The sequence below is a fragment of the Stegastes partitus genome, unplaced genomic scaffold (assembly GCF_000690725.1).
Source record: "Stegastes partitus isolate 25-593 unplaced genomic scaffold, Stegastes_partitus-1.0.2 Scaffold302, whole genome shotgun sequence".
NCBI classification, from domain to species: Eukaryota; Metazoa; Chordata; class Actinopteri; family Pomacentridae; genus Stegastes; species Stegastes partitus.
This window is the reverse complement of record NW_007578033.1, coordinates 487,794-496,514: the sequence shown is the minus strand read 5'-3', so window position 1 is coordinate 496,514 and position 8,721 is coordinate 487,794.

The following is an 8,721-nucleotide window of genomic DNA, read 5'->3' as shown; positions in this document are numbered from 1 at the left end:
TATATCAGCACCGATGATGCAGCTTCATTAACAGTTATGTGATGTGAAACATTGGGCAGATTTAATGCCCATCCTACAAAAGAATCCGTGTGAATATATGAAAGGACTTTGCAGCGAAGTTTTAAGTGCTGGTTTGGTGTGCGTGGCAAGACAGTGAGAGAGGAAGAAAAATTTTGCACCTGAATTCTGAAACTTTGTGTGCGATGTTCCCCTTTCGAGCACTAAGAGGTCATCCCAAGTTAGTTAAGCAAAAGGAAAGTTGCTGTGTTGAGTCTGCAGCTAATTGGAAACATCACAGACATACAATACAGACCAAAAGTTTGGACACACCTTCTCATTCAAAGAATTTTCTTTATTTTCATGACTATGAAAATTGTAGATTCACATTGAAGGCATCAAAACTATGAATTAACACATGTGGAATTATATACTTAACAAAAAAGTGTGGAACAACTGAAAATATGTCTTATATTCTAGGTTCTTCAAAGTAGCCACCTTTTGCTTTGATTACTGCTTCGTACACTCTTGGCATTCTCTTGATGAGCTTCAAGAGGTAGTCACCTGAAATGGTGTTCCAACAGTCTTGAAGGAGTTCCCAGAGATGCTTAACACTTGTTGGCCCTTCTGCCTTCACTCTGCGGTCCAGCTCACCCCAAACCATCTCGACTGGGTTCAGGTCCGGTGACTGTGGAGGCCAGGTCATCTGGCGCAGCACCCCATCACTCTCCTTCTTGGTCAAATAGCCCTTACACAGCCTGGAGGTGTGTTTGGGGTCATTGTCCTGTTGAAAAATAAATGATGGTCCAACTAAACGCAAACCCGGATGGAATAGCATGCCGCTGCAAGATGCTGTGGTAGCCATGCTGGTTCAGTATGCCTTCAATTTTGAATAAATCTCCAACAGTGTCAGCAGCAAAGCACCCCCACACCATCACACCTCCTCCTCCATGCTTCACGGTGGGAACCAGGCATGTAGAGTCCATCCGTTCACCTTTTCTGCGTCGCACAAAGACACAGTGGTTGGAACCAAAGATCTCAAATTTGGACTCATCAGACCAAAGCACAGATTTCCACTGGTCTAATGTCCATTCCTTGTGTTCTTTAGCCCAAACAAGTCTCCTCTGCTTGTTGCCTGTCCTTAGCAGTGGTTTCCTAGCAGCTATTCTACCATGAAGGCCTGATTCACACAGTCTCCTCTTAACAGTTGTTCTAGAGATGTGTCTGCTGCTAGAACTCTGTGTGGCATTGACATGGTCTCTAATCTGAGCTGCTGTTAACCTGCGATTTCTGAGGCTGGTGACTCGGATGAACTTATCCTCCGCAGCAGAGGTGACTCTTGGTCTTCCTTTCCTGGGGCGGTCCTCATGTGAGCCAGTTTCCTTGTAGCGCTTGATGGTTTTTGCGACTGCACTTGGGGACATTTTCAAAGTTTTCCCAATTTTTCGGACTGACTGACCTTCATTTCTTAAAGTAATGATGGCCACTTGTTTTTCTTTACTTAGCTGCTTTTTTCTTGCCATAATACAAATTCTAACAGTCTGTTCAGTAGGACTATCAGCTGTGTATCCACCTGATTTCTGTACAACACAACTGATGGTCCCAACCCCATTTATAAGGCAAGGAATCCCACATATTAAACCTGACAGGGCACACCTGTGAAGTGAAAACCATTTCAGGTGACTACCTCTTGAAGCTCATCAAGAGAATGCAGAGTGTGTGCAAAGCAGTAATCACAGCAAAAGGTGGCTACTTTGAAGATACTAGAATATAAGGCGTATTTTCAGTTGTTTTATACTTTTTTTGTTAAGTACATATTTCCACATGTGTTAATTCATAGTTTTGATGCCTTCAGTGTGTATCTACAGTGTCAATAGTCATGAAAATAAAGGAAATTCATTGAATGAGAAGGTGTGTCCAAACATTTGGTCTGTACTGTATGTAAATGATTTATTGAGGACACTGTGAGTATCATTGCGTCAGAGAAGCTTCTGGCTTTGAGCAGATTTCAGTGCAAAGTTTTCTCCTCCTCCTCTCTTTTTGATATTTGTCTATAAAGTTTTATCTTTTCTAGAGTTATATCAGTGTTTTGGGGGGTGTTTTTCTACAGAAAAGTTCCGTCACAAAGAAAACTGTTGATCTTCCTGAGCATGCAAGTTCTTTTTCAACCTTCGAGAACAGAATAAAACAATTCACAGCGTTTCTAAGCAAACACAGCTGGCATATAAAAAGTGGTCATATATGAGTTGTTTCTTTGAACCGGAGGCTCCTGTACATACTCACCTCTGTATATACGAAGAATTCATTACAGATGGAGAGAACTGCTGCTTACTAGCATTGTTAGCGTCACCTTTTGAGTCAGATGGCAGTTAGCTAACGGTCTAATAAAATGTTTTCTATCACCTTAACATGTAAATATGTCTTACTGAATGTTTTATACATATGTATAAGGAACAAACTGTAAAAAGCTGTAGATTTATTTTGAGAGTAAGATTAGTTTGAACCTATAGTGGAGTATTAATGTAAAGAAAAGTTTAAGTTTTCTTCAGGTATAAATTTCACTTCTTCATCAAAATCTTTGACTTTAGTCTTATAATGTCCTTTTTTCTCTACACTGGCCCCTCATCCTGCATTAATTTGCCTGATGTGTTTAAAAACCCCTCTGTTGCTTATCCTCAATTATTTCTTTTAATTTTGACACCTCAGCTCCAGATGATTTTCATTATTTTGGAAAGTCTGTCTGTGTATTTGCAACCTTCAGTGGCATAATTTCACCTCCACCTGAGCACATGAGAAACTTTTTCTATGAAAATGTTCTAGTTTTGATTAAAATAGTAAAATATGCAGGATGTGTCCCATTCAAGATTTTGGAAATAGAAATCTCAAATTTCCCCAGCAGAAACTATTTAGGTAATAACTGCAAAATTCAACAATTTTCAGAGTATTTAAGTAATGACATTTCACAGTTAATTCAGCTGTTTTTATTTTCTGTAAATCCCCTATCTGCGTTATTGACTGGTTCTAGAGCTGAAGTCCATTCGTTTTGATGTAATTTGCCTTGTAATAACTTTATTTATATGGCACCATTAAAAAACAAAAGCTTTACTAAAACCCTAGAACCTCAGGCTGCGTTTAAGTTCGTAAAGGATTCTCATGTCAAAGATGTCATCAGGAGCCAGCTCTGAGCATGCCTTGAGAGTAGTCATTGCATTTATTTTTTTAGTCAAGTCTCTGCTGTTCTTTTTTCTATTGATGTGTATGTTATCATTATTGTGAGATCTAAAGAGCTCTCAAAGACCTTCAGGATAGAAAAAGGTGTTGGGGATATGTTTAAGATCTGCAGATAAATTATAAATTAATCATAACTCAGCTGAAGAAAATCATCTGAAAGTGGTGCAGATTTCAAACAAACATGTCTAGGACTAGCTGACCACAAAATTTCGGATTTACAGTGCACACATTCGACCTATGTGAGAGGAATGGCAGGAAACCGTCTTCGCTGTTAAAATAGAAATGTCATCACAGTTACCCAAAGCCTTAAGTGAAACAATGTCAAACCTTGTTGTGTTTGTTAAGCCAGCATCCCAAACCTCAGAACTATTAACAGTGATTAAAAAAGAGGAGAAGTGCAACCTGACATCTGAGGAGTCAGGGTCTTAAGAGGACTGATATGTGCTGACACTGGGGGCTGTGTTGAAGGTTTGAGTTTGTCTTTTGAGAGATAGCTACTGTATGTGTACTGTATACAGTCATGGCACAGCGTTGTTATGATATAGGTGGGTTTAGTCAGCCAGATGGTCTCACTGTGTGCTAACAGACCACTGGGGCATTTCCTGTTGGCACAAAGTCATAAAGTGTGTCACAAGGTACAGTCCACTGAGCAGCAGCCTGAAAAAAAAACATGTATATTCCAGTATTATAACTGTGATTGTTGGGATGTCAGTGTAAGCCAGTTCAGATAATTTACCAAGAGCTGATCTGACTACAAAGGTGAAAAGCAACAGCTACAGATGTAGTGGATATCTTTTTATGCTTATTATTATATCACAATGCCAAAATGTTTTTAACGGGCGCTACAGGAGACGGCTGCCTCTCGAGTTGCTCCACAACACCGAGCGTTTTTTTTCCTTGTTTTTCTTAGATATTTTCAGATATTTTTCTACTTTTTCTACTTTTCCTTTGGTCTTTACATATTCTATGGATACTTATGTAACCCTTTTACCACCTGGCTCTTTATGTTAAAGGAGTGATTTCACAGTATACACCCCTTTTCCTGCAATACTATGGTAAAAGAGACATTCCGATGTGTAAAAATCTTTGTACAGGGTCAAGTATGATTCTCACTTACAAATCTAGTAATAAGAGGTTTTCTCAGAAATAAGAATCAGTGAATAGAACAAGTACAATACCTTACCAGTTAAGTCAGGAATATCATTTTACAATGTGATGCTGAAGTTAAAGAAATAGTGAACACACACAATAAATACAGCTTCAGGATTCTTCCCTTTATATTAAATGAATGCAAGAAAACACAAACATGAAATTGAGATATAAAATGATATTTAACCCCCGTTAAATTAAAGTTTAGTTCTAGAGTGCACTCTGAATGTTCTATGCAAGCTTGCAATTAGGACTGTTGCCGCGCGTTAACGCTCATATCATTGCAAAACACGTTTTAAAGTGATAATCATACCAGTCTGAAGTAAACCCCCATCCTCACGATACCAAGAGCAGCCGTGTACATGCAGAATCCCTCTTATCCGTCGTCATCCACGCAGGTGAGCGCTGATCCACTGGTGGCAACACAGTCTCTCCTCCTGTTCAAGTCTTAACGAGGCAACTCGTCCAGACCATAGACCAGGGGTGGGCAATCCTGGTCCTCGAGGGCCACAATCCTGCATGTTTTAGATGTTTCTCTCTTCCAGCACACCTGATTCAAATGATCAGCTCATCATCAAGCTCTGCAGAAGCCTGATAACGATCCTGATCATTTGAATCAGGTGTGTTGNAAGAAATACTATCCACCATTCACTCTGATCATTAAATGTTTATCAAGCTGTAAGTCTATCCTAAATCATTTTTATAAATATTATCCACCATCCACTCTGTATCAAGCAAGTAGGTAAGTAAAGTAATCAAGACAGAAAAACAGGCGACGAACTATTTAAAATTAAATGCAACATTGCCGTTGATCGTAAAATTCGATAGAGATACTGGCATACTGGCGGAGTTTCTGTTGCCACGGTTACCAACTACCGTTTGAGTCAGCGCATTAATTTAGAACAATCAGGTTATTTGACCGGAACTTCTTTATAGGTGTCCTATATCACTTTTTAATGGACACCCTGCAGCCAATCAGAATCGAGTATTCACCCAGACCATGGTATAAGATCAATTAACTTAGCCAGAAATGTTTGACAGTGTAGCGAGGGTGTCTTAGCGACACTCCCTGGCTAACTGACGTGTATTCAGGCAAATACTTAACCACAAGCGGCAATGCAGTTTCTCTACCGTCGTCTTCGACGTTAGCGAAGACGGTTCGCTAACGTCTTAGCTGCTAACGTCAGCAGCAAAGACGTTAAGTTAGCGTCTTAGCTGCTGACGTTAGCAGCTAAGACGCTAATGTAACGTCTTTGCTGCTAAAGGTAGAGAAACTGCATCGGCTCTTGTTGATAAATATTTGCCTGAATAGATATCATTTAGCCGGGTACAGTTGTGGCGCTCTCCGTGGATGTCGGCGCACTTAGCATTTGCCTATACTGCCTATGCCTAGGGCCGGCTCTGCCAGTTAGTATTTATATTCCCGTGAGCTACGTGACTATTTGTCTTCTGCAGATAAGCCAAAGAGAGTAACAGAGAACTTTTTTGATGAAAAATCTCATTCTTTTTGTCAGCTAATAGGGCTACAAATAGAGAGATAACATTCACTGTCATTTATTAACTCTATTTTTTACATTTTGTGCCACTCGCCGTGTATAAAGTTTTACCAGGAGGAGAAAGAACAACCTCTTACCTCTCAGTCTGCAGTAGAGGGAAGGGCGTAGTCCCGCAGCACGGCTTTGATTACGTGAGGCGTTCAAGGAAATTTAGCCATTCCGGACTTGAATAGAGAAATTTGTGTGATGCAGACTGCTTACATTGAAGTACTTGTACAAAAGCACACAATCACTGAAAATATATAAATACACATTGTAGATGTGCACATGTGCAATAGAATTGTACACAGTCATTTATAATTTTTCAAAGGAGCTTTAAAAAAAAACCCTTTTAAAAATATGAACTTTAATGCATCATGGACTTAGGCGGGAAACTTGGGGGGGAGGAGGGGGGAGGCACTACATGTTAATTGGATAGCCTTAGAAGATCAAACCTCGTACCTTATGTATATATGTGTGTACAATATTCATCTGATTCGTTACATTAGTTAAATAATGACTATGCAGTGATGTGTGTATATATATATATATATATATATATATATATATATATATATAAAATCTTTTTTAGGCTACAGGGTGGCGCAGTTGGTTAGCACTGTTGCCTTGCAGCAAGAAGGTTGCTGGTTTGCATCCCGGTGGGGGCACCGGAATCTTTCTGCGTGGAGTTTGCATGTTCTCCCCGTGCAGCGTGGGTTCTCTCCGGGTTCTCCGGCTTCCTCCCACACAGTCCAAAAACATGTTGAGGTTAATTGGTGATTCTAAATTGTCCGTAGGTGTGAATGAGAGTGTGCTTGGTTGTCTGTCTCTAAGTGTGGCCCTGCGATCGACTGGCGACCTGTCCAGGGTGTCTCCTGCCTTCGCCCTAGGTCAGCTGGGATAGGCTCCAGCCCCCCCGCGACCCCAGTGAGGATAAAGCGGTGTATAGATAATGGATGGATGGATATAATCTTTTTGATCCTCCTCTGTCTTTGCCTGATGTCATTATCTGTGTTCATAGCTGAATTAATGAATCTACAATGACTCAGTACCACGAAAAATCACATGTTAAAGGTTTATTTCAGATGTTTGGTTTATTTGTTTATTTATTCATTACCCTGTGATCAGTTTAAGGCATTCATTCATTCATTCATTCATTCATTCATGGCAACTCGTTATTGCCTGAGAATGGTTTTGGGAAACATCATTTCACAGATGTGAAACCAGACCATTTTTGTCAAAACCGTGTGTTGGAGAGAAAAGCCGAGCGCATTTTCAGAAAGCCAAGACCTTGGGCATTACAGAGATGTATTTATTGTTTTCCTAGAGTGAAAAATGAGTGCACAATCATTTGAGAAGAAATGTGTACATTTCTGGTCCTTGAGAAACCTCAGCAGCCGTCTTTGAATGGGGGCAGATGGGGAAGGAAGAGAGACTTTTGGAGGAACAAGGCTCCAAAACTCCCCCAAACTTAATTTTGTGGGCTTCCAAAGTGACATTGTGAGCGGGAGGACAAATTTTCCTACGTTTTGCTGTAAAAATGATGTCTGTGGCATGAAAATTGTGGCCAGGGCGACAAGTTAAAAAAAGATTTACTGTGTGATTTTTTTCTGAGCTCCCACTCTAGTGATGTCATCACTCACTCTAAAGGACCACATACACACCCATTGTAAAGGCTGAAAAGGGCTGAAAAACTTTCAAAACTTGAGAGGTTGTCACGATGAAACGATTGAAGATAAGAAAAAAGTAGAAACGCTTTGAAATAGGGGAAGGGCGCGTCAACATTTTAAGTTTAAATGGAGTCTGTAGGTTAAAGTATGCCTGGGCAGTGGAGGTTTGAAAAGTACCGTAGTTTTGTGTGATTTTTTTCATCCGTCGCATTCATTTTCAATGGAAGATTTTTGCGACGTTTTTTCAAATTGTATCGCGAAAAATGCGACTTTTGTAAATCTGTATGTAAGCACACGATTCCCGATCGAGCCGCACGTTTTGATGTATAATTTGTGTGGGTGCTCTCAAATCTGTGGGAGAAGTAGCCGACCGAAATTTTGTACGGAAGAGTCGAAATAATAAGAAAAAACGCACCAGGATAGCAATAGTGGCCTCGGCCTTTGCCCTCGTGCTCAGCCCGTGCCACTAATAATAATATAAAAGAAAATGAAACTTTGGGGGGTTTTGAAAGATGGTTTGAAATTTATCTGTGGTTCAAAACTGCAGCTTAGGGAAATGATTTCAGATATAAATGGCTCGTTTTTCTAGAATAAATGTTTATCTGATTGTGATTTTACATGAGAACTTACAAGTTACATGATCTTTTCATGTAATTGTCTGCATTATGAAATACAAAACAAAACACAGAGAGCAAAAAAGCATAACACCAGCGGCGCATGATGAACATATGAATTTATTTGGCAATTTATCATTTGAACACAAACATAGCTTTGCTGAGCATTGCTTCTGCATTTAAACCTACATTTTATTTTTTAAGCAATTTTGGACATGTTACGCCCCTAAAAAAAGCTTTAAAACAGAAACTTCAAATTGTACAAAATAAACTGATTGGAAATATGTACAGGCTCTATTGTAGGAGTCAAATTTCAGATCTTACAACTTCACTTATTCAATTTTCTAAATGTAGGATTATATTCCCTGTTATTTATGTACATAATCACTTTAGGAATGTAGGTGAAACATAACACCAGAGTTCTCCTCTGTGAATGAGGGGATGAATAAGTTATCTTTAGTTAACAAGGAGTCAAACTTTTTTTAAGATTCCATTAAATTAAAGGCCAAATGATGGTGTGTAGAT